General features: G+C 43.7%; 1 protein-coding gene across 2 annotated transcripts in view; it reads left to right on the top strand.

The window, feature by feature from the left end:
* The window catches only part of STAT6 (signal transducer and activator of transcription 6), a 96,879-nt gene that overhangs the window by 364 nt on the left and 69,904 nt on the right, over positions 1-26,611 (top strand). The gene's annotated exons all lie outside the window — the stretch shown is intronic.

The following is a 26,611-nucleotide window of genomic DNA, read 5'->3' as shown; positions in this document are numbered from 1 at the left end:
GGGGTGCAAAAGATCGGGATGGCTGTGCAAAGCGATACGTTGTTGTTGTTGTTGTTGTTTAAAAAAAGCGGTCTATATGTGTGTGGCGGTTGAGCTGGCAGAGTAATAGAAATTCATGAACACGCTCACGACTTGGGAACACCCTAGAGAGGGTTGGATCCTGCATCGAACCGAGCAGTCCCGTTACCCCTTGAATTGTACCCTGAACCCAAGACAGTTGAACTCGTAATTTGTCCTCAGATTTTGGATTCAGATTCCAGCCCGTGTGACCCCGTGCAGTTAAAGAGCTTTTGATAGGCGCTGGCACCCACGCGTGTCTAAACGACGGGTTTCAGAAGAGTCCTGTGTTCATCGGTTTGTGGCTGAGCGGATTTCAATTTGATACACACACTTACTCATAAATAATCCCTCGAACGCTGGGAATTCGATTCGTGCCTACTAATTGCATTGTTCGAAACATGTTATTCTGGCGTCTGCGTCATCAGAGGTATAAAAGATCATTTATGTGCGCTCTTGTTTTGGTTTTACAAAAATGAGAAAAGCTCAGGAAGATTGCAAATTCATCCCAAAATCTGTTTGCAATATATGTGGGGGGTTTTCTTGGTTGCTGCCACCAGCAGGCAGGACAAAAAGCATCATTTGGAAGAGGGGTTTTTTCTTAGATGCTACAATCCTGTTCAGAAGAAGCATGAATACTCTCTGGAGGATACCTAATTTACAATAAGAAATCCTAATTAAAAAAAATATGCCCTTGTATATACTTCCTCAGTTTGACAGGGCAACAGCAGTGTAAAGTGAGATTATTAATTCTGTGCATACTATGGCAGATAGACATGAAGATGCATGGGAAAAAATAGGGTTTTAATTAAAAATGGGTGGTAAAGATGGGGGGGGTTCACTAAAAAAATAGAGCAGTAGATTATATGCATTGGCAAAGATTAGGCTTGGTCAATCAATCTCTGTGTAGTGTCTTCCAGATGTATTAAGGGTACAGCTGTTGGAATTTTGAACTAGGATTACTGTGTATGACTTTTGGAATTCTTTACGATTTCACATAAGACACCTCTAATGTAATAGGAGAAATAGGAAGCCTACTTCTTACTTCATAAAGTATCTTTATTTTATTGTGTCCTTTGATTCTCCCATTTTGTTCTTTTAATACAAATTATTGGGAAAATATGGCGATGGTTGTGAATTAACTTAGAATTAAAAAAAAATCTATCGGTTTTAGTGTAAGTATTTATATTGTGTTCATATGGTTTGCTTGATCTGGACTTAGCCTGTGGTATAAGTATCACAGTGTATATTATACTTATTGAATATACCATGACTGAAAATGATACATTAATAAAACCGATCTCGGAAAAGTGTTCTTGTTGCTTTTCACAGCCTTTCCCCTTCCTATAGCAAATAGGTCATTTTTAAACATTGTTATTAGAAAAATATGTATGCTGTGGCATGTAATTCTGTTCCATCAAACTGCCTTCTTCCTATATCACATTTAAACAAATTATTAAAGTAAATTGTGCATTAGAACTGTTTAATTGAAATGAGGAATTGATGGGCATTGACAATGTCATCTAGTTGTTAACAAAACGTCTGCAAGCAAACAAGCTAGTTCAGATAGCACCAAGGACTCTACGGTTATTGGTCATTTCCCACCAGGATCTGTATGGAATTTAACATTCTTTTCCGACAAAAATGAGATACAATTTAGTGAGAGTGGTCAAATTGGCTGTGTCACAGCTAAATTCAGAATATTTTCCCGAATTGAAGATGGTGTTCCATATGATCATAATATTTAATATACGTTTTAGTAGTTGAACTGTAGTTTATTTATGAAGCACTTAACTGAATTTATTTTTGAGAAAACAGAAATAAGATTACTTCAGTCGATCCTTGTGTTTCCTGCATAGAACTGTTTTAACACAGGTTGAGCTACAATTTTGTTAACAGTGATTTCTTAGTATTGGTTAAGTTACACATAGCACTAAGACATAAACCACAGTTTACCATCTCAGTAGATATATTCTCATATTACAGTAAACTGGAAACAAGTAAAGCACATTATGATGTGAGAATTCAATTAGAAAGTCAGCATTCTTTGGCAGATAATTTACACTGATTCCTCAACCTACAGTTTTAATTTTAGTTTATGTATTGATCATATTTGTATAGGTGGTGGTGAACATAATGATTCTGGGTGGTGAACATAATAAAAACAGTCCAAATACATAAAGACTATTAAACAATAACCATTTTAAATTAAGATAAAAACAAGACAAAGCAAAATGGCGAAAAGCCTACAAGAGAGTGCACTTAGTTAACTATCATACAGCCATCTAGCAAGCTCTCTGCCATGGGATCCCCAAGTTGCGTGACAGAATCAGATTTTAAGGGCCTTCTGGAAGACAATGTCATCTCCAGCAGAATAATGTTCCATAGGACAGAGGCCATGGCAGAATAGGCTCTCTTCCCAGGTCCCGCATGATAAAATTCCCTGGCTGATGAGATCTGAAACATGGTCTCCTGCTAGACATGATGTAATTGGAGAGAGATGGTTAATCCAATAACCTGGTCCAATGCCATATATGGCTTTAATTGGACCCTAAAACAAAGTGGCAACCAATTTAGCTTGCAAAGCAGAGGTGTAATATGTTCAGTCCTTGGAGCACTTGTAACTGCCCACACTGCTGCATTTTGCACGAGTTGAATCCTTCCCAGTCAAAAGGATTTATGACTCATATAAATTGATAATAAAGTTATTCTCCAATAAGAGGTTTCTGGACATTGGTTCTTTGTACAAGTTATTCTACGTCAGGTATCCATTCCCAAATTTTCTGGAAGTGAATAATTTCAAGAAGTTGTTGGTTTTCTTAGTAACAAGAGCTACTTATTTTTGCACTGTGCACATCTAGTGCTTTCAGCAAAACAATTAATGCATGAGGCAGTTTGTTGATCAATCAGCCCTCTACTCAGTGCAAATGTCCGAGAACATCTCTAGGTCACCATACAACCTCTATCTGAAGTTCTTTAGCAAAGGAGAATACACCAAGTCATGGGGAATTCTATGCCATTGGTTTGTATAATGTTTCTTAATATCTAGTCTGAACCTCTCCCTTTGTAACTTTAACTCTGTTAGTTCTGGTCCTGTCTCGTAAGGCAATAGAGAATAAGTTCATTCTTTGCTCTTGAATGACAATCCTTCTGCTATTTGAAAACTGCTCTTGTCTCAGTTGTTGTTCCTGCAGGTTAAACACACCAGATTTTTTTAATCATTCCTCACTGGGCTTTGTTTCCTTACTGCCTGTCCTCCTCTCCCACCTTTGATAGCATTCTTCTGAATTTGCTTCAGTATGTTAATATCCTTCTTGAATGTTGATGCCAGGAACAGAGTATCCAGCTTAGAACAACTACTTCCCATATTCTGGATTCTTATTGCTGTTAATCTATCCCAAAATAATATTTGCTTTTTTAGCAGCTCCCATACAGTGCTGGCTAATGTTTCGTGTGCAATCAATAATGTCACCCAGTTTCCTTTTACATGTACTATTTTCCATTCTAGGCCTCAGCTCAGTATTCCTTGGAAGCTACCTTCCAACTGCTAATTGGGTGCCTAATTAACTTCTCTGCCCAGACAGAAATCAACCGTGTGCTGCCATCTGCATTGTTGATTCTTGTTTCTGAGATTAATGTATTGCCAAAGGAAACATCATTGGGGATTTATAGATACAGAGTTGGTTTGTGATAGATTGCCCGCTTTCTTCAACTCTTAAAAACCAAAGATATGGAAGAAATAAGAATAGAGATCTGAGACATGTTATCTTAATCAATTAGTTGGGACATGAGATCATTGGTAGAGTAGTGATATTGAGTAAGATTATAAAAAGAAGGAAGGGAGGGAAGAGAAAAGGAAGCTTTGTTTGGTATTCCTAGGTCAAAAATAGTTGATCTGTATGTATCTCTGTTTAATTTTAGTGTTCTGTGGTTTTGTGACAATTATTTTGAAGAGGTGAAAATGGCTTGTTATAGAAGAACCCTTCTACTGCATTCAGTGTAATTGACAAGGCTTAGGAGTAGGATCATGCTCATGACGAAACCTGCATATGTGCCACGCATAATCAATACTTTCTTTTATAAATACAAGCCCAGGAAAAAAAAGCATGGCTATCATGCATATGAGACTAATAGTATAGAGGGGCAATTTTTCCAGTGTTTGATGCACACTGGGTGGGAAGTTATCTATGCTTGTAGAGACTTTGTTTCCTGTTGAACTCAAAGCCTCAGATGACAGATGCTAGGGATATGTTTTAACAGAGAATAAGCTTCCCTGCGATAAGCTTCCCTCTGTTGCTGAAATACATGGCAGCTACAAATCCGTTCACCTCCGTACAGCTCTGGTGAGGAGTCTTGAACTAGTTCTGAAACTTTTGCTGTTTCACTTCCAGTCAAACAGCAGAATAATAAATGGTTCTTTTTCGTGATAAGGTATGTATGTGTCGGTGGCTCAGTTGAGTTTGTCTATCAGAAGGTTGGCAGTTTGGCGGGTTGAATCCCGAATGCCGCGTAGCAAAGTGAGCGCCTGTTACTCGTCCCAGCTTCTGCCAACCTAGCAGTTTGAAAGCACGTAAAAATGCAAGTAGAAAAATAGGGACCACTATGGTGGGAAGGTAACAGCGTTCCGTCCACCAGCCACATGACCACAGAGACGTCCTCAGACAAGCGCTGGCTCTTTGGCTTTGAAACGGAGATGAGCACTGGCCCCTAGAGTCGGAAACGACTAGCACGCATGTGCGGGGGAACCTTTACCTTTTAACCTATGTATGTGTCAGGAAACTATGACAACTTTCTGTGGGTGTAGCTGCAGATATTATAAAACTTCATCAGTATTATGCAGTGTCCCCCAAAGGTTAATTTCAGGATGGTAGAATACAATATGCTTTTTATATGAATAGGACATAGAACATAGACCCCCAGAGATCTTCTAGTCCAACCCCCTGCTCAAGGCAAGAGACATTACATCAGCCTGGTCAAATGGTTGTCCAGTCTATTTTTGAAGACCTCCAGTGACGGAGCATCCACAACTCCAGGAGGCAAGTTATTCCACTGATAATTGTTCTCACTGTCAGAAAATTGCTCCTTACTTCCAGGTTCTTCTTACTACTTGGTTTGGCATGTTGCAGCCAGAGCTAAGCAGTCATTACCGTGTTAGTCAGTGTGATCATTTTGTACTTTTTAAAGAAAAGCATCTTGATTTCTATCTTGTGTTAAACTTACTTTATTTGTAATGGTTGATGTATGACACTCATTGTGATTTCCAAGCTATGACTTGCGGCTTTATTCAGCTTATGAACTCAATAATTGTCTCCTATTCAATAAACTATAGTAAAAATAAAATCAGTGCAAACACATTCCAAGGCCCCACTCATTGTCAGAGGGCTTGGCAATATACAGTGCATTTCAGCAAGTATTCAGACTCCCCTTCACTTTTGTCAATTTTGTTATGCTGCAGCCTGATTCTACAGTTGTTGAAATTCATTTTTTCTCATTAATCTACACTCAGTACCCCATAATGACAAAGTGAAAACAAAATTTAAAAATGTCTGTATATTTATTAAAAAGAAAAAAACAAATATCACATTGGCATAAGTATTCAGACCCTTCACTCAATATTTTGTTGAAGCACCTTGGCAGCAATTACAGCCTTGAGTCTTTTTGGATATGATGCGACAAGCTTTGCACATCTGGGTTGGGAAATTTTCTGCCATTCTTCCTTGCAAATCCTCTCAAGCTCAGTCAGGTTGGATGGTGACCATTGGTGGTCAGCCATTTTCAGGTCCTTCCAAAGATGGTCAATAGGGTTCAAGTCAGGGCTTGGGCTGGGCCACTCTAGGACATTCACAGAGTTGTCCCTAAGCAATTCCTGTGTTGTCTTGGCTGTGTCATTGTCATGTTGGGAAGTGAGCCTTCGGTCCAGTCTGAGGTCCTGAGCACTGTGGAACAGGCTTTCATTGAGGATAACTCCGTACATTGCTTCATTCAGCTTTCCCTCAACCCTGACCAGTCTCCCAGTCCCTGCTGTTGAAAAACACCCCCACTGCCACCCCAATGGTTCACTATTGGGATGATATTGGACAGGTGATGAGCGGTGCCTGGTTTCCTCCAGACATAACGTTTAGAATTGAGGCCAAACAGTTCAATTTTGGTTTCATCAGACCAGAGAATCTTGTTCCTCACAATCCGAGAATCCTTCAGATGCTTTTTTGCAAACTCCAAGTGGGCTGTCATGTGTTTTGCACTGAGGAGGGTCTTCTGTCTAGCCCAGACATGTCAAACACAAGGCCCGGGGGCCGGATCCGGCCCGCGAAGTGGTTTCATGCGGCCCGCAAAGCCATCCTGGAAACAGTGAGGGAACGGCCCCCACTGCCTTGGTCCTGGCCCAGAGACCCTCCTTCTGCCAGAGACCCTCAGATCTGTCCCACTCCTGCCCAGGCCCCCATAGGCACCCTTGATGCGAACGATGTAGAGCTGGCCATGCCCACCCAGTAGGCCACACGCACTCTAGCCACGCCCACCCTGGCCATACCCATCTGGCCCCCTGAGGGCAACCGCAATGCTGATGCGGCCCTCAATGAAATTGAGTTTGACACCCCTGGTCTAGCCACTCTGCCATAAAGCCCAGATCTGTGGGAGGGCTGCAGGGATGGTTGACCTACTGGAACTCTGTCCCATCTCCACACAGGATCTCTGGAGCTCAGTCAGAGTGACCATCAGGTTCTTGGTCACCTCTCTTACTAAGGTCTTTTTCCCTCAATTGCTCAGTTTGACTGGGCAACCAGCTCTTGGAAGAGTCCTGGTTGTGCCAAACGTCTTCCATTTGAGAATTATGGAGGCCACTGTGCTTTTAGAAATCTTCAGTGCAGCAGAAATTTTATTGTAGCCTTCCCCAGATCTGTGCCTTGCAATAATCCTGTCTCTGAGCTCTGCAGGCAGTTCCTTTGACCTCATGGCTTTTGCTCTACGACAGTACACATTGTCAGCTGTGAGGCCTTCTATAGAGAGATATGTGCCTTTCCAAATCATGTCCAATCAATTTAATTTACCACAGGTGGACTTCAATCAAGGTGTAGAAAGATGTCAGCAATGATCAAAAGAAACGGGAGGCACCTGAGCTAAATTTCACCTGATGTCACAAAGGGTCTGAATACTTATGCCAATGGGATATTTCAGTTTTTTCTTTTTAATAAATTCACAGACATTTCTAAAATTCTCTTTTCACTTTGTCATTATGGGGTACTGAGTATAGATTAGTGAGGAAAAAAAACTGACTTTCAACACTGTAGACTCAGGCTGCAGCATAACAAAATTGACAAAAGTGAAGGCGATCTGAATACTTTCTGAATGCACTGTACATAGCAGTGACTGAAACAACATGAAAATGATAACATTTCCTAAATGCCACAATTGCATACATTAGTCAGAATGTCTCATGTAAGATCATTAGTTATGGTATTTGTGTGATGAAATGACCATATACATGTTATAATTTTCTCTCCCCTCAGAGAACCATATGAATACATGTCACAGTTCATCCAATTCAAAATGAGCTTTATGGCACGTGGGATCTATTTGCTTATTCTGCTGACCCACCTTTGCCAATACCTGCTTGTTGACACCATTGTTGAAGGACTCAGTTAAAGGATGAACACACTGTTTACAGGCAGATTCAGTAAAGTTCAAGTAATGAGCTCCACTAAAACCTCATTTTTTGTAACTTATCCCCCACCCCAAAGAAACAGGGATTGCCCAATATTTATTCTCAAATATGCCTCTGCAATATGAGCATTTCTCAGCAAATATTTTGCTAACTTAAGTGTGGTGATGAAATAAACTTCTTCTCTGCAGATATATGCATCCTGTTAGAAGAATATGGGTGAAGAAAGTTGGCTTCCAAATGGCATCCAATTTCAGATGAAATCTTCAGAATTCAGCGTCTCTTTTTCTCTGAATGATTGCATAATCCAAGGCTACCATACTATTCCTCCTATCAAAACATAGGTTGCCCTAGGCCAGACATATTAAACTCGCGATGTCATGTGACATCGCACAACGTATCAGGACGGTTTTGCCATTGCCGTCAATGGGGTGGGCGTGGCTTCCGCATGATGCATCCAGCCCACGGGCTGGCAGTTTGACACCTCTGCCCTAGGCCAACTTCCTATATCTCAGGGGATCCAGGTGGAGAATAAAGCAGGAGTGATGGGCTTCAGCTTGTGTTGGCCACAAACATCTTTGCAGGTTGTCTTTTTAAAGCTTCCTAGTCTGGTGACCATTAACCCATCTTATGGTAACAAATCCTATATATAAACTGGGTGCTTCTTAACACCATTATGAATCAGACTTCTCACTTCCCTTTAGCACTTAAGGTCTTAAAATGTATTTGCCGTTGGCAAAATTCTGTGGAAACATTATGCTTGTACCCTCTAGCAAACAATATTTAAGGGCTGAAATACAACCTGGTGGTCTATACACCAGGTGTATAGAAATACACCAGGTCTCCTTCAGAAATAGGCTGTGTGGTTCCTTGCTAAATATTTTATATTTTACAAGAAATTTCCAGATTTTTATTTTGTTAGTTTCTTTGCAAAATAAGTATTGTTCACTTAGTTCATAATATGTATTCTTCCTGCTCTGGGTTTGTGCACACTCTTAAATGTATACTCAATCCTTGATGGGAGAGAACAGAGGCAGAAAACCAACAGTGAACTATCAGTCACTTAGCTGTTATTGTCTTGTTTGAACTGCGTGACTTTTGATAGTGACTGAAAATCACACAAAGCTCTGTTGTGTTAAAAGATAGACTTTGGTATGATTCAGCAAAACATGACCCTTTTTATTATAGTATTAAAGAAGAGTGTAAGTCGAAGGAAGACCAGGATGCTACTTAAGTTAAAAATTACAGACCGATATCGCTTTTGAACACAGATTATAAGATATTTGCTAAGGTTTTGGCTAATAGACTGATGAGGGTTCTGCAACAGGTGATTCATGGGGATCAAACGGGGTTTATTAGTGGTAGGCAAATGAAAAATAATGTGAGACACATAGTTGATGTTTTAGAGTTTTTGGAAAGGCACAACCAGATCTCTGCAGCGCTAATTTTTTTAGATGCTGAAAAGGCCTTTGATCAATTGAATTGGCAATTTTTGTTGAAAGTTTTAGATAAAATGGATTTTGGGGAAAATTTCTTACAGCCGATTAGGGCATTATATCAAAAACAAACTGCCCGAATCATAGTTAACAATAGCCTGACAGCAGCATGTAACATTGAGAAGGGCACAAGGCAGGGGTGTCCGTTATCGCCCTTGTTATTTGTGATAACATTAGAGATATTATTGGTTAAGATTCGGAGTTCGGGAAAAATTAAGGGGATACAAGTTGGGGATCAGGACTATAGATTGAGAGCATTTGCAGATGATCTGGTTGTTACAGTGACCCAGCCAGAGTACTCTGTTGTGGACCTGATGGAGATAATAACACAATATGGGAAGGTTTCTGGATTTAAGGTAAATATACAGAAAACTAAAATTTTGGCTAAAAATATGACAGTTTCACAGAAGGCTCTCTTAGAAGGATTAACTGGATTTGAGATTGTTAAGAGGGTTAAGTATTTGGGGGTGATTTTGTCGCCCTCTAATACAAAGTTATATAAAAATAATTATGAAAAACTATGGGGGAAAATTCAAAAAGAATTGGAGAGTTGGCAAAAATTGCAATTGTCTTTGTTGGGACGGATTGCAGCAGTGAAAATGAATGTCCTGCCCAAATTTTTATTTTTGTTTCAAATGATACCGATCCTTAAGAAAGATTCTAATTTGGAGGAATGGCAGCGTGGCATCAATAAATTTGTGTGGGCAGGGAAAAAACCACGAGTTAAACTTAAGATTATGCAGGATACTCGTGAGAGAGGTGGTCTTAAACTGCCTAATTTTAAATTATACTATGAAGCTGCTGCATTAGTAGGAATAAGTGATTGGATTAATTTGACACAAGGGAGGTTATTAAATCTTGAGGGCCATGATTTGTGGTTTGGCTGGCATGCATATTTGTTGTATGATAAGAAGGTAGACAATGTGTTTAGGGTGCATATTTTAAGACAGGCATTGCTGAGAGTTTGGAAGAAGTATAGACATAAGTTGAGTTGCAAGATACCATTGTGGGCAATTCCAAAACACGCAATAGAAAATATTCATGATGGCTTTAAACATGATGTGACTACGTACAAGGAGATTCTAACTTTGGAAAGAAATGTTTGGTGTTTGAAATCATATAGCCTCTTGCGAGAAGAGAAGGTTGTTCAAAACTGGTTTCAATATATTCAGCTACGGGCCAGGTGGAAAGAAGACCAGAAAAATGGTTTTACAATGACTGATGAAAATTTGATAAAACAAGTTAGAAATCAGGGATCAGCACATATCAAACGGATATATCTTGCATTGATAGAGATTGATTCAGAGACAGAGCTTGTTAAGGATTGTATGATAAAATGGGCCCAAAACATCCAAGAAGTTATCACAATGGACATGTGGGAAAAGATTTGGGTGAGGAACGTAAAATTTACTCAAGCTCAAAATTTAAGAGAGAACTTTTACAAAATGTTTTATAGATGGCATTTAGATCCTAAAAAGCTTGCAAGTATGTATCCGAATTACCAGCCTAAATGTTGGAGGTGTGGTGATGAAGAGGCAACATATTTTCACATATGGTGGACATGTAAGAAGGTCAAGGCTTTTTGGATAAAAGTCTGGTGGAATATCCAGAAGATTTTTAAACAGAGGATAAAGTTTTGTCCGCAACTTTTTTTGTTGGGAATAATTGCAGACGCTACAGTTGTGGACACTAAGTTGATGTTGAATCTAATTACGGCAGCAAGACTTTTGATAGGTCAATATTGGAAGAAAGAGGAATTGCCGACCATAGAAGAGTGGACTTTAAAGGTTTCCGACCTGGCAGAGATGGCGAAGATTTCGGCCTATTTGAAAGATCATTCGCAAGAACGCTATATTATGGAATGGAGAAAATGGATTGAGTTTATCCAGAACAAATATAGGGTTAAGAAGTTTTATGTAGCATTCGAATAAGTCTTCTTTCGTTTTTTTTTCTTTTTTATTTTAGTTTTTTATATATAGTTAATATTGTTAAGGTGTGTTTTATCCTATATAAGCTAGAGAGTAATGGATTTTAGATTTTATAGTGGGTAGTATATGGTTGTTTATGATTGCCTTTTTATAGATACGGTATATACCTTGTATTTAGCTCTGGGAAGTCGGGGGGGGGAGGGGGGGATGGAGGGAGGGAGGGGAGGAGGGAGGGAGGTTGGGGGGAGGTAGGGGGGGGAGTAGGGAGGGGGAAGGTGGGTTTTTTAAAGGAAAATTGTATTTTAAAACTTTTCAATAAAAAAAAAAAAAAGAAGAGTGTAAGTACAGTTGGAATCATTTAGCCTAGTGATAAATTTGATTGTTGCCTTGATTGTTGGGATAATCTGAGTAGACTTTTTTTATAAAAGTGTGTGAGGCACAGAAACTTACTTTTTGAAAAACAAAACTAAAAATGTACCAGCAAACACCCCCCCCCCAATTCTTCAAACTAATTTACTGTCTATATTTATGGTGCTCTTATTTACCTGGTGGAAACTGTATTTTGATGATTTATAGGATAAAGCCTCGTCTTGTGTTTAAAATCTGGGTTTGAAAATTGTGTGCTTGGATGTAAACAAGATCTGGCAAAGCTGTGTCAGTGTCGCAAAAAAGGAAGGAAAACAGATGAATCCTGTCCCACTTCAGATATCAGGATGCTACATCAAATAAAGCATGCAAATTAGGTCAAAAGTTGAAATCATTCTCAAGCTGGGTTGCTTCTACAGCTATTCTGCTTGTTAAAACATACACACATCCACAAATCATACAACATCAAAACATTGTGGACTGAATTACTCTAAATGTTTACTTCATTTGTTAGTTCACTTAGTTCATAATAGTAACTAATTAATGAATTTCATTAATTTTAGTTCACTTAGTTCATAATAAATGAACTAACACATTTTTGTTTGACTTCTTAATAATTAAAAACAATAAAGTCACACATTTGCTAATCAGCAGGAAACAGATGACCAAAACAGTTCTTAAGTGTTTTGAGAAGTAACTCAGTTTTCAGGGGCAGTTGTTTAAGTAATACAAAATATCTGATTCTCAATTTAGTGTCAAGGTTCACATATTGTGCTAGGCAGGGCTGGCTCAGGAATTCTGGCAGTTGAAGTCCACAAGACATAAAAGGGCCAAGTTTGAAGACCCCTGTGCTAAGCCAAGTTCTGGTTTGTTTAGGTTGGTTCAGTCTGTGAACTTGTGTTCAGTGCAAATCCTACCAGCATTGTGTGATGTTGAAGAAAGCCACTGGGAGTCAAACCTTGATAGCATTTGATAGAAAACTACCAGGAAAACCCAGGACTATAAACTAGAGTGGTAATTTAAAACTATTAAAAGAAGACAATGGAAAACAACGTCTGCTTTGCTGCCAAAAATCCAATACGGAGTCAAAATTAACTCATGGAAGTTGACTTTTTTCACCTACTTTTCTACTTGTACATAGACTATAGGACTTCCTCCAGCACTAAACTTTTATTCAAGACTGCATTTACATTGTAAAAAAAAAGCCAGCTAAATAGGTAAAGATGACTAGACGCCAAAGGCGCACGGAACACTGTTACCTTCCCAGCGTAGTGGTCCCTATTGTTCTACTTGCATTTTTATGTGCTTTCGAACTGCTAGGTTGGCAGAAGCTGGGATGAGTAACAGGCACTCACTCTGTTACGCGGCACTCGGGATTCAACCCACCAAACTGCCGACCTTCTGATCGACAAGCTCAGCGTCCTAACCCACTGAGCCACTGCATCCCTCAATACATAGATACATACACATAAATAAATGAATGAATGAATAAATAAATAAATAACTTTGTAGCTTCCTATATTTTGCAGCTGTAACCAAATTTAGTCAGGCAGATTTGCATAGACTACTCATTGCTATATCTGAGGCAAAGAGGTGAGAGGTGTTCAGGATAACAACATTTAGAGAAGAGCCAACTCAGTCTTTACTACAGTGTTCTTATTTCCTCCTGTGCTACAGTGCAGCAGCCCCCAAACTTTTGGGCACCAGGGATAGGTTCCGTGGAGAGAAGTTTTTTCGTGGACTGGAAGGGGGCATGGTTTTAGGTGCTGCCTGCATCCTGCGGATGGGGCTTTGCTTGTTTACGCAAAATAGAATCAGAAAAAATAGTTAGGATCAGAAAAAATAGTTATTGGGCTAACTGGAAATATATAAATAAATAGTGAGATTGGGGCTAGGACTCTGGTGCTACATATTAGTCATGCAAAAGAATTAATTTCTAAGGGCTAGAAAAATATCTAATGAAATGCAGCTGCCAAAATGTTGGGTTCCAGGCAAGTGTTAAAAGTTATTGATGTAGCTGTTCTTATCTGACCACCAGCCTGTCTCTCATGTAAGACTTAGTAGGCTTGCTGGTTTCCATAGAGGAACTGATAAAAGAGAAGGTTGTTATAATAGTGTTTACTGGTTGCTTGGTGACTTAGTTTAATTTCTTAGAGAGTTTTTTTCAGAGCCATTCCCATGATGACCTTTTATCACTCCAAATGTATTAATCTTGTGGGTTTAATCTTTGGAAGGGTGGTGGGTATAGTCTTCTGTTCTTTAATTTGGTCTTGGTTTTAACTGGATACTTAAAAATTTATATTGAATTTTATTATATTTGTGCATTTTCTGTTTTGTTATGTTTGAAGAGCCACTTTGGTGTAGTGGCCAAGGCCCCAAACTAGACACCGTGACTTCTAGTCACACCTTAGGCACAAAGCCAGTTGGGTGACTTCTTCAATAATAATAATAATAATAATAATAATAATAATAATAATAATAATAATAATAATGATGATGATGATGATAATGGTAATAGTAATAGTAATAATAATTAATTTATTAAATTTATATGCCGCCCTTCTCCCTAAGGACTCAGGGCGGCTCACAACAATAAAAAATTTAAAAAACATAGAATACAAAGATTAAAAAAGAATTAAACAATAAATAAAGAAATAAAGGACAATTTAAGCCGATAAAAACAAATTTAAAAAATCATGATCAGTCCAGGCCCGCTTGTTGGAACAACCATTTCATTTCATTTCATTTCATTTTATTAAATTTGTATACCGCCCTTCTCCCGAAGGACTCAGGGCGGTGAACAGGGCATATATAAATAGCAAATACAAAAGTTAAAAGGGAATTAAACAAACCATGTCTTCAGGTCACGGCGGAAGGATCGAAGGTCAGGGGCTGTCTGCAGCTCCAGAGGCAGTTCATTCCAGAGCGTCGGCGCGCCCACAGAGAAGGCTCTCCCCCTGGGGGTCGCCAGCCGGCATTGCCTGGCTGACGGCACCCTGAGGAGGCCGACTCTGTGGGAGCGAACCGGGCGATGGGAGGTTGACATTTGTAGCAGGTAGTCTCGCAAGTACCCTGGGCCTAACCCATGTAGGGATTTAAAGGTAATTACCAGCACCTTGAATCGCACTCGGAGGGCAACCAGAAGCCAATGCAGCTCGCGCAGGAGTGGTGTAACATGGAAGTATCAAGATACTCCCATAAGCACCCGCGCGCCCGCATTTTGCACCAGTTGAAGCCTCCGGGTGCACCTCAAGGGCAGCCCCTTGTAGAGAGCATTGCAGTAATCCAGGTGAGAAGTGACAAGGGCATGGTTGACCATGCATAGGTCATCTCGGTCCAAAAAGGGGTGCAAGTGGCGCACCAGGCGAACCTGTGCAAAGGCCCCCCTGGTCACAGCAGTTAGATGATCCTCCAAATTAAGCCGTGAGTCCAGGAGGACACCCAAGTTTCGGGCCCTTTCTGAGGAGGGCAATAGCTCCCCCCCATCAAAAGAGGTGGAACATGTTGGACAATACAAGATGCCAGTATCCACAGCCACTCGGTCTTGGAGGAGTTCAGCCTGAGCCTGTTCCTTCCCATCCAGACCCGCACCGCCTCCAGGCACCGGGACATCACGTCAAGGGCATCACTGGGTTGGCTCGGGGTGGAGATAAACAACTGGGTATCATCGGCATATTGGTGATACCTCACCCCAAAGCCACGGATGATCTCACCCAGCGGCTTCATATATATGTTAAAAAGGAGGGGGGGAGAGAACCGACCCGTGGGGTACCCCACAAGAAAGGGGCCTCGGGGTAGATCTCTGTCCCCCTGCCACTACGAACTGCGAACGGCCCAAGTGGTAGGAGGAGAACCACCGTAAAACAGTGTCTCCCACTCCCAACCCCTCGAGCCGTCACAGCAGGATACCATGGTCGATGGTATCAAAAGCCGCTGAGAGGTCAAGTAGGACCAGGACAGAGGAGCAACCCCTGTCCCGGGCCCGCCAGAGATAATCTACCAGTGCGACCAATGCCGTTTCCGTGCTGTAACCGGGTCTGAAACCGGACTGGTATGGGTCCAGATAGTCTGCTTCATCCAGGAATTGCGGAAGCTGACGTGCTACAACACTCTCAACAACTTTCGCTACAAAGCGAAGGTTGGAGACAGGACGATAGTTATTCAAGGAGGCCGGGTCCAGAGCAGGCTTCTTGAAAAGGGGCCTCACCACCACCTCTTTTAAGGCGGAGGGGAAGACACCCTCCATCAATGAAACGTTGACAACTGCCTGGAGCCAGCCCCCTGTCACCTCCCCAGTGGCCGGAGCCAGCCAGGAGGGACATGGGTCCAGTAAACAAGTTGTAGTGCTCAGTCTTACACATGATCCTGTCCACATCATCCAAAGACACATGGTCAAACTCACCCCAAATGGTATAACCAAGACCTGCCCTCTCCACTCCACCGGATTCTGCCCAGTTGGAGTCCAAACCAGTCCAGATCTGAGCGATTTTGTCCTGCAGATACTGTACAAATTCCTCAGCCCTACCCTGCAATTATGCACATGTTGAAGGAAAAGTCTTCATCATGGCTCAGTCCAAGCCAGGAATAAACAACATGGCAACTGCTTTAGAAAGAAGGTTGCAGTTTATTGAAGAGGAGAGCCAGACAGAAAGATGGCTCTGGAAGAAAAAAGAGTGAGCACATGTAGGGAGTGGGTTTTTATATGCTCTGGAGCCTTTTTTTCTGGAGTTGTTCCTGTGGCATGAACTTTGATCTGAGTCTGAGTGTGCCTTTCTGGAATTCTGATGGTGGTGGGTTAATCCTATTATGTCCCAAAGGTCATAACCTGCTTCCCTGGGGCTGTGGCTAATGACTCTTAGTTTTGTAGTGTGCAGGATTGTTGATTCTAGGGATCTTTCTTTCTAATTCCAGTTTCCTGACTCCAGTCTTTCTGACAAAATTATCACATCTGCATTTCTGCAGTCTTGGTTTCTGTTTGGGACAGAAAGACTTGAAGGGTGGGGGGGTTGGTTTCTGCCTTTAAAATCCTTTAGGGAAATATATTCTGCCTTTTAAATATTTCCAATAATATTTCTTTCTCTGGGGGGGGCTGACTTCCCACATGCAGCAATATCAGAGTTGGAAGGGACCTTGTAGGTCAGACATGGCAAACTCGCGACGTCACGTGACATCACGCAACCTATCGGGACAGTTTTGCCATTGCTGGCAATGGGGAGGGTGCGGCTTCCGCATGATGCATCCAGCCCGTGGGCCAGCAGTTTGACACCCCTGTTGTAGGTCATCTAGTCCAACCCCCTGCCCAAGCAGGAGACTCTACACCATTTCTCAAAAGTGGCTGTCTAGTCCTTCTTGAAAGCCTCCAGGGATGAGGCACCCATAACTTCTGAAGGCAGGCTTCAAATTTGGTTGAAGAAACAAATTTCCTTTCCCCCCCCTCCTCACAGTATTTAATCCATCCTAATCAGTTTTGGTAGACAACAGAGTAATACAACAAATAATTTACTTGTTAACTGATAATGAATAAATAGTTCAATATAGGGTACCACTCCCTTTCTAAATAATCTCTCTTGCTGTTCTGACATGCTTCCAGCTTCCTGAATAATTAAAAATAAAGTTTCAAGTTAAAAAGGCAGATGGGAATGTGATGCAAGTGAACAACTAGGAGCAAAGGCAAACATCAAAGATATTGCATAAATGCTGATGACCTCATACCATATAGGATAAGATCAGGTAATTGTGGTTTGACATCACCTCATGGAACTAGTTACCTTTTTTATTCTCAGAGGGAAAGAATGGGTAGAGGCATATTCATTGTTGTCTTGCCTTTCTGGAACTTGAGATGATTTTCATGAATTTTCAGGAAATTGTGTAATATCATGTGGTCACTTGGCCCACAGTTGTGTCTGAATCTTTCAAGTCAGCAGGGCAATGAGTTTAAAATCTTTTGATACAGACTATTCAGTAGTATTTTTTGAAATAGCTTGTGATTTTTCTCCCTTTCTAATAGCAGCTGTCTGGTTTATGAACAACCACAAATCAGCTCTTCAGAGCTGTTTTGCCTAACTTCCTAAGTTGCTTTCTGTTGGATTTCACTTCTTTTGGAAGGAAAGCAAGCACAAAAAAATAGTGGTGTTTGTGATATTATTTCTTTACAGATATACAAGCAGAGCAGAAGTGGAGTCAAAGAGGAGTCTACTAGGCATGTTTACATCACTAGTTTGAGATGGGTGGCTGTACAAATTCAGTAAATGAATTGACTAAATAAATATACTCTAGATCAGAGGTCCCCAGCCTTTTGGGCACCAGGGACCAGTTCCGTGGAGAAATGTTTTTCCATGGAATGGAGAGTGCGTGGTTTTGTGTGCTGCCTGTATCCTGCAAATGGGGCTTCACTTGTTTGTGCGGACCGGTTGCTGGCATGCCACGGCCTGGTACTGGTCCACAGACTGGGGGTTGGGGACTCCTCTAGATTGTTCCTCAGAAAGGGCTTCTGCATTGTTAGTATCTCTTCAATCAGCTTGGTGTTCACTGTAATTTGGAGCAATGTTAAAACATTCTTCACCAGTTGGTTGCTCAACACTGATTTGCTTTAATCTTGGTTTGTTGAATAAACCACAGTAGCTGGGTTCACACATTGTACCAAACCAAAAAACATGACGCCTAAATTCACAGAATATGCTAAACCAAAATCTAACAAAACATAAGGTGAGAACCAGCCATTCATATATACTTGAGACTTTTCTCACCAGTTACTCAAAGATATAGATCAGGGGTCTTCAAACTTGGCCCTTTTATGACTTGTGGACTTCAACTCCCACAATTCCTCAGCTAGCAGGCCTGGCTGAGGAATTCTGGGAGTTGAAGTCCACAAGTCATAAAAGGGCCAAGTTTGAAGATCTCTGCTATAGATGTTAAAATATCTATTGAAGTATTTGAATTATATGCAGTACTATCAGAGGCTATCAGGATGGCTGAGGCTAATGAGTATAAAAGTCTACAAAATTCTAGAGTCAATATCCTAATTCAAGATATCTGAGGACTAACCACCCATCTTTCTAATGAAAGACATAGCATCTATATTTTGTTATGCTAATCAGCATCAAGATGTGGTTTATAGATGGCAAAGCCCCAGTGGCACTTGCCTTTTAATACATTTACCTAAATTACAATCTCACTTCTTGTGAGAAAGTCTTATTGTCATTTATGGGGATTGTATGTGCTGAAAGAAAAATCTTCATCAGGGTCCAGTCCAAGCTAGGAATAATCATGATGTATTTAGTTCTAACCTTCTTGACTTCAGTGTGCTTGATAGGGTGCTCAGGTATTTGTAGTGATTGTCTTCATCCAGATTCTTAATGTTATTTCCACAGGGGATCTTGATCCCTTCAGTTTTCACTATTTTTCCTCTGTTGTTTGTAAGAGTAATACATTTGTCCCGTTCAAATTCCATTGCACTATCTTGGCTGTATACTCAATGTTGAAGCAATGTTGGTGGTTTTTCAATACAACTTCAGATTGTTCATGTAAAGGAGGTGGAATAGCCTGGTGGATGTTTTACATGCTTGATAGTGTTGAAGGAAAAATCTTCATTACGGTTCAGTCCAAGTCAGCAATAAACAACATGGCAACTGCTTTAATAAGAAGGTTGTAATTTATTGAAGAGGAAAGCCAATCAGAAAAGATGGCTCTGGAAAAACTGACCACATGTAGCAGTGAGTGGTGGGTTTTTATACCTTCTGGGGCTCTTGAGGTTGTTTCCTGTTCCTGTTTGAGGCTTTGTATTTCCTGTGTCATGTACTTTGACCTGAGTCTGAGTGTGCCCTTTTGGTATTGGTGGGTTAATCCTATTATGTCTCCTGTCCTTAGAATTTGGCTGTATGTAGATTTTAGGTGTCTTTGTCTTCCTAATAGCTTCCTGGCTCCAACCTTCCTGAATGTATTATTACATCTGCATTTCTAAAAACTGGCCTCTGGCTAGTTTCTGCTTGGGGGAGTGGGACTGGTTTCTGTCTTTTTAAAGATCTTCTCCATTATTCCTTTGGGGAAATATAATATTCTACCTTTTAATATTCCCCAAAATATTTCTTTCTCGGGGGCGGGAGGGCTGACTTCCCACATATGGGTTATCAGTACAATGGTTTGCATCCAGCTTAATCTTCAACTAGACATCCTCCAGATGTAGTGGAATTCAGTTCTTCCTTCAACATCAGGAAGAAGCCAAGTGAGAAAGGCTTCTTGGCTTCCTCTGACTCTTTGAGAGACAGAGCTATCTCTTCAGCTGTCTTCTTGATGCACAAATATTATTGCAATTCTGTGTTGAACTAGATCCCTCTTCTTAGGAGAAGGGCATGAATGCTTTGGGAGTAAATATTTGGAGAAAGGTTCCTAAAATAGATGGGAAGGAAGACAGATTGGATAGTTTGAAGAAAAATTATTCTTAAATCTGACAAGATAGCTCCATGGGAAAATAAGTTCAAAGTCACGTCTACAAGTAAACGAGGTTGAGATTTGCTCCATCAGATAGGAACAAAAGGCTGTTGTTGTTTTTTCTGGATGTGCTTTGGATTAAATACAGGTCTTCATCTTGTCCCAAGAGTATGTGATTAAAATAGGGTGACAATTTAGCTGTTGCTAGTGTTGTGTATGCAGGCATCTGCATAGCAACAGCCATCAGGGGGCGTGGCCTGGACAGTTTCGGCGGGAAACCTAGGGCCAACCCCATTGGCTGTTAGCTTACCTGGCCAGGTATATAAGGAGGCCAGGTAGCCCTCATTCCTCAGTTCACTTCCCCTTCCAATAAAGAGCTGAACTCACACACCGGCTGGCGTCTCTCTTGCGTCGGACCCACTACACAATAGTGGCGACGAAGGTGGGATTGCTGCCGACCAAGAGCTGAAGTCACTGGGGAAACGCTCCGCGAGCTGAAGGGAAAGGCATTTTTCCTTCTTCCCCCCACGACCGCCAGCCGAACCGGCAACGCCAAGCGCCACATCCACGACCAACTGCCACCATGGCTAGAGCCGGACAACCCCGCGAATTTGAGACCCGCCGCCCCGAAACCTGGACCCGTTACCTGGCTCACGTTGAACTGTACATGCGGTTCAATCAGATATCGGAGGACGGTGCAAAGGCGGCCGCCCTGCTCTGCCTTGGGGGACCAGCGCTGCTGGAAGTCGCTGCGAACCTGTTCCCCCAGGAGGCCATCAACACCGTCGCGTACCGAGACCTCGTGGCCAGGCTCAACGCACATTTCAGGCCCCGGCGCTCCAAGGTGGCCGCACGGTCACAATTCGAGAAAAGGGACCAGCGCCCCGACGAGATTGGCACCGACTTCCTCGCTGCCCTACGGGAAGCTGCCGTCGCTTGCAGGTTCACAAATTTGGAGGAGCGACTACGGGACCGGCTGATTTGCGGCCTACGCGACAGGCGGTTGCAGGAGCGCCTGTTTGAAAGAGAGGAGGTCTCTCTCCAGGAAGCCGAGGACGCCATCCTAGCCCACGAAGCGGCCTGCGGGGCCGTCCAAGCCTGCCAGGGAACCCGGCCCGGCAACCAGGCAACCAGCGTCCACCGGCAAGGGGCCACAGAGGAGGACGACCTGAGCATCGACCTCCTCCAGCGGAAGTCGACCCCCGACCAGCGAGCCAGACGCCCAGACAGGCCCAGGCCTCCCAGCAACACTGCCGTTCCCCAGAGGTGTGCAGGGTGTGGTGGGAACCACATGCGCAGCCTCTGCAAGTTCCGGTCCGCCACGTGCCGGGCCTGCAAGAAAACAGGCCACATAGCCGCCGTCTGCCGTAGCCGCCGCCCCCGAGAGGAGATCCACGAGCTGCAGCCGGAGGAACCGCCGTTCGAAGGTACTAGGGCCCCCACCAAAACAAAAATTGGCTATGTCGAGAGCCGGCTGGCCATTAACCACACGGGTAGCCGCCGGCTGCTCAAACCCAAAATTAGATTAACAATCCGTTTGCAAGGTGTCCCTTGCAGCATGGAGCTTGACTCCGGATCAGCGGTCTCGATTATTTCGGACGAGACCCTTAACCACATAATTAGCCGGAGCAAGCAACGGATTAAATTACGCCCTACTAAATTAACCCTGACCGATTTTCAGAATTCGCCGGTCAAGGTGAAGGGGGAGGCCACCATTTCAGTGGGGTTTAAGGGTCGCGAAGGGCACCTGGACGTTGTAGTGGTAGAGGGCCGCAGAGCCAGCCTGGTCGGGCTGGACTGGTTTGAGGCCCTGGGAATCTCAGTATCCGGGATCCATCGGATCCAGGGGGACTCCGTTGAGGCCGTTTGCCGGGAGTTCGCCGACGTCTTCGACGGGTCATTAGGCAAGTACACCGGGGGCCCCATATCGTTCAAGCTTAACTCGAACGTCTCCCCCGTTAGGGTCCGGCCGCGGCGCGTCACAAAATCGAGCGCGAACTAGACAAGTTGGTGGCCCAGGGAATCTTAGAGCCTGTAGATGGAGGGGAGTGGGAAACCCCCATCGTGACCCCCCTCAAATCCAACGGGGAAATAAGGATCTGCGCCGACTATAAGTGCTCGGTGAACCGCGCCCTAAACCCGCACGCTTACCCGGTTCCCGCGGTCAGCCACGTTCTCGCTTCCCTCCAAGGCGGCGCCATTTTTGCAAGGCTCGATCTTGCACAGGCGTACCAGCAACTCACGGTCACTAGGGAAACAGCTGACATCCAAACCATAGTAACCCATAGGGGGGCGTTCCGGGTGAACAGGCTGCAGTTTGGAGTCAGCGTTGCTCCCGGCATTTTCCAGGAGGTTATGGAAAAGACACTCAAGGGCATTCCAGGAGTCTGCCCCTATTTTGATGACATCCTGATCGCAGGAGCATCAGCAGAGGAACTGGCAGGGAGGCTTAGGGAAGTGCTGGCAAGGCTGCGCACAGCTGGCCTCAAACTCAAAAAGGAAAAATGCAGCATAGGCGTTCCTTCCACAGAATTTTTGGGGTTCAGAGTAGACGCCAGGGGAATCCACCCCACAGAATCCAAGGTGAGGGCCATCAAACTAGCACCCACACCCAAGAACAAAGCAGAGCTTCAGGCATTCCTGGGTCTGCTGAATTTCTACCATACATTCCTCCCACACAAGGCAGCCATCGCTGAATGCTCCACAGGCTGCTAGACAAACAGGCAAAATGGGCCTGGACGGCCACCCATGATCAGAGCTTCAAGGCCCTGAAGGCATTGCTGTCGGACAAGTCCACAGTAACCCATTTCATCGAGTCCAAGCCCATTTGTATCGCCTGCGATGCATCCCCTTATGGTGTGGGCGCTGTCCTAAGCCACCTTGAGCCCAATGGGGCACAAGTCCCCATAGCATACTATTCTAGGACACTGTCTGGAGCAGAAAGAAACTATGCCCAAATAGACAAAGAAGCCCTGGCAATCGTGGCAGGAATCAAGAAATTCCACGATTACTTATATGGCAGGGAGTTCACTGTTTTCACGGACCACAAACCACTCCTGGGCCTGTTCACCACAGACAGGCAAACCCCCCAGATTCTGTCCCCCAGGATGCTCCGGTGGTCCATCTTCCTTGCAGCATACAATTGCAAGCTGGTACACAAGCCAGGGAAGGAGATGGGCCACGCAGACGGTCTAAGTAGGCTCCCCCTAGACACACACGACCCAGACCCAGCACCAGCCACACAGATCCTAGCCCTGCAGGAACTACCTGAGTGCCCAGTTCTTGCCAAGGACATTGCCAGCCACACAGCCACAGACAACATCATGGGCAGGGTGCACTCATGGGTTTGCACAGGGTGGCAGGACAAATCCCCGGGACCAGAGTTTCAGGCCTATTTCATTAGACGCGATGAAATCTCCACACACAAAGGGTGCCTCCTTTGGGGTAGCAGGGTCATCATTCCACCCGCACTACGCGCCAGGGTATTGGACTCCTTACACGAAGGGCACCCGGGGGTGGTCAGGATGAAGGCACTGGCTAGGAGCTACCTCTGGTGGCCCGGGTTGGACGAGGAGGTTGAGGATCGGGTCAAGGCCTGTTATACATGCCAGAGATCCAGGCCAGAAGTGCCACATGCACCAGTACACCGGTGGGAGGCCACACACACGCCATGGTCCTGCATTCACATTGACTATGCGGGGCCATTCCAGGGTCAACTATTTTTAGTAGTGGTGGACAGTCACTCCAAGTGGTTAGAGGTAGTCCCTGTCCCCAACATGACCTCAGGGAGGACAATCCAGGTGCTCAGAGCTCTCTTTGCCACACACGGCCTCCCCGACGTAATTGTGTCTGATAATGGGCCTCAGTTTACTGCTGCTGATTTCCAGGCGTTCTTGAAGGCGAACTGGATTAGGCACGCCACCTCTGCGCCTTTCCATCCATCTACCAACGGGCAGGCCGAACGGATGGTAAGGACGACCAAAGACGCACTCCGGCGCATCATCAGCGGGGACTGGCACCACAGACTGGCCAAATTTTTACTAGCCCAACACACAACACCATGCGTGGCTACCGGCAAGAGCCCAGCAGAACTGCGATGGGGACGGCGCCTCATCACCAAGCTGGACCGCCTACACCCAGACCGGGTAGCAGCCGAAACCGGTAGGGCAACATCACCATCATCACCACCAGCATCACTACCATCACCATTGCCATCATCACCCACACACAGGGTCCTCAACCTGGGGGACCTGGTCTGGGCAAGGAACTATGGGGCTGGACATCCTTGGGTTCCGGGGACAGTGGTCGGAAAAACAGGACCCCTTTCGTACATTGTAGGGGTGGAGGGGGACAGACGCATAAGGCGACGCATCGATCAGCTCAGAGGAAGAGTCCCTGAGCACGTCACACACGCCCCTGAGCGCGTCACACACGTCCCTGAACTCAACGCACACGATCAACAGGAGGACCACACTCCAGGAGGGGTCAACCCAGCTGAGGACGTCACAGGGCAGGGACCAGAGGAGGAGGACTTCCTGATGCCGGCTCCTTGCAGCCCTGCACAAAGGCCTCAGGAACCCACGGTCCAAGCCCAGGGGCCAAGCACACCCAGACGATCCACCCGTCCACGCAGGACACCAGCCTACCTGTCGGACTATGTGTGAAAGTGACCCTCACACAAGGACACCACTGTTTTTTTTATATATATACTCATAGTTATAGTAGTTGCATGTTGTTGTTGTTATGTGGGTCTTCTCTAAGGGGGGAGGGGTGTTGTGTATGCAGGCATCTGCATAGCAACAGCCATCAGGGGGCGTGGCCTGGACAGTTTCGGCGGGAAACCTAGGGCCAACCCCATTGGCTGTTAGCTTACCTGGCCAGGTATATAAGGAGGCCAGGTAGCCCTCATTCCTCAGTTCACTTCCCCTTCCAATAAAGAGCTGAACTCACACACCGGCTGGCGTCTCTCTTGCGTCGGACCCACTACACAATAGCTAGTCTACAGATTGGCTTCATAGACCATGGTTTGCTAGGTTATGATTTGTTTAATCAGGGTTATTAAATCCACCAGCACCAGATAGGTTCAGACATTGATTGCACTGAGTCATAAACTATATCTGATGAACTACAAGTTTAAACTTCAGTTCACAGAGCATGTTCAGGCAAAGCCACATTAAGAGGTAGCAGAATAAATGAAACCAGCTGATAAAGAGAGTTTCTAAGCCAGAAATTAGACAAGAAATATACATAATTTCCAATATTATTATGATTTATTACCATTATGATGGTAATGATTGGTTGCATATCAGCCAGGTGTTTATAGTGGATTTGGCATTTTTATTCACCTGTTGAGTCCCTGCCAAGGACATGAGATAGGCAGTTGTTGCTGCTTGATGATGTTAAAAGTATTGTCACAGGATTAAAGTTGTTCCAAGTAAAGCTGCCTTTTGCAATTGACTGATGGTGATTATGTCAGTGCTGATGGTGTTGATGTGGTGCTCCAGATGTTTTGAGATTGCAGTCAAGTAGCTTATTACTATCGGTACTATCTTCGTTTTGCCCAAATCATTCTACTTGTATTTGCAGACTTTGTATTTTGTGATTTTTTCCATTTCTATTCTGCTGTCTCCAGGTACTGCAACTTCCACTTGTTATTGTTAGTTGCAAAGTCGTGTCCGACCCATTGTGACTCCATGGGCAATGTTCCTCCAACTTCCACTACCCAGACTTTTTTGTCTTTCTTATCAACAGTTGTTAAATCTGGGGTTTTACGTGGCAAATGCTTATCTATTTGAATTCTAAAGTTCCAGAGTACTTCATCTTCTTCATCTTCTATTACTTGGTCGATTTTGTGGTTCCACCAGTTCTTCTTTGTAGGCAAATAGTATTTCTTGCAGATATTACAATGCAACTTTGTTGCTACTTCATCATGCCATTATCTTTAGTCAGTTTGTGCCATCTTCTTGCAGCAGCTAACCAGGTGGTCCACTGTTTCTTCAGGTGTTTTTTTTTTGCAGAAATGGCATTTGCTGTGTTCTCAGTTCTGCCTATCTCCATTTGTTCTGCAGGCTTTTATCTTGTGCAGGCAGATTTTAAAAAGTTTCCTGCCAGGTTTTGTTCTTATTTGCTTTGCCTGCTAGTTTTTTTATTATTATTATTAAATGTATTGGCCATCTAAATACTTTGCTTTGCCACATCTCTTCTTTATTCTTCGTTTGGTCTTACTTTTAGGCCAGTTTGGTCTCTTTTATATTCAGTATGGTGTCCTAGCTTCACTGCAGAAGGATGCAGTTTTTTGAAGAGGAGAGCCAGACAGAATGATGGCTCTGGAAGACAAGAGTAAGCACACGTAGGGAGTGGGTTTTTAATACCCTCTGGAGCCTTTTGTTTGGAGTTGTTCCTGTAGCATGAACTTTGACCTGAGTCTGAGTGTGCCTTTCTGTTATTCTGATGGTGTTGGGTTAATCCTATTATGTCCCAAAGGTCATATCCCATCGCCCAGTACGCTCACACAGAGAAGGCCTCCTCAGGGTACCGTCGGCTAGACAATGTCGGCTGGCGAACCCCAGGGGGAGGGCCTTCTCTGTGGGAGCGCCAGTCCTATGGAATCAGCTCCCCCCTGAGCTTCGGATGGCCCAAGATCTCCAATCCTTTCGCCGCGGCCTCAAAACACTCCTATT

Source organism: Vipera berus (genome assembly GCF_964194415.1).
Source record: "Vipera berus genome assembly, chromosome: 2".
NCBI classification, from domain to species: Eukaryota; Metazoa; Chordata; class Lepidosauria; order Squamata; family Viperidae; genus Vipera; species Vipera berus.
The sequence above is the reverse complement of the archived record's forward strand: the minus strand, read 5'-3'. Positions and strand labels throughout refer to the sequence as shown.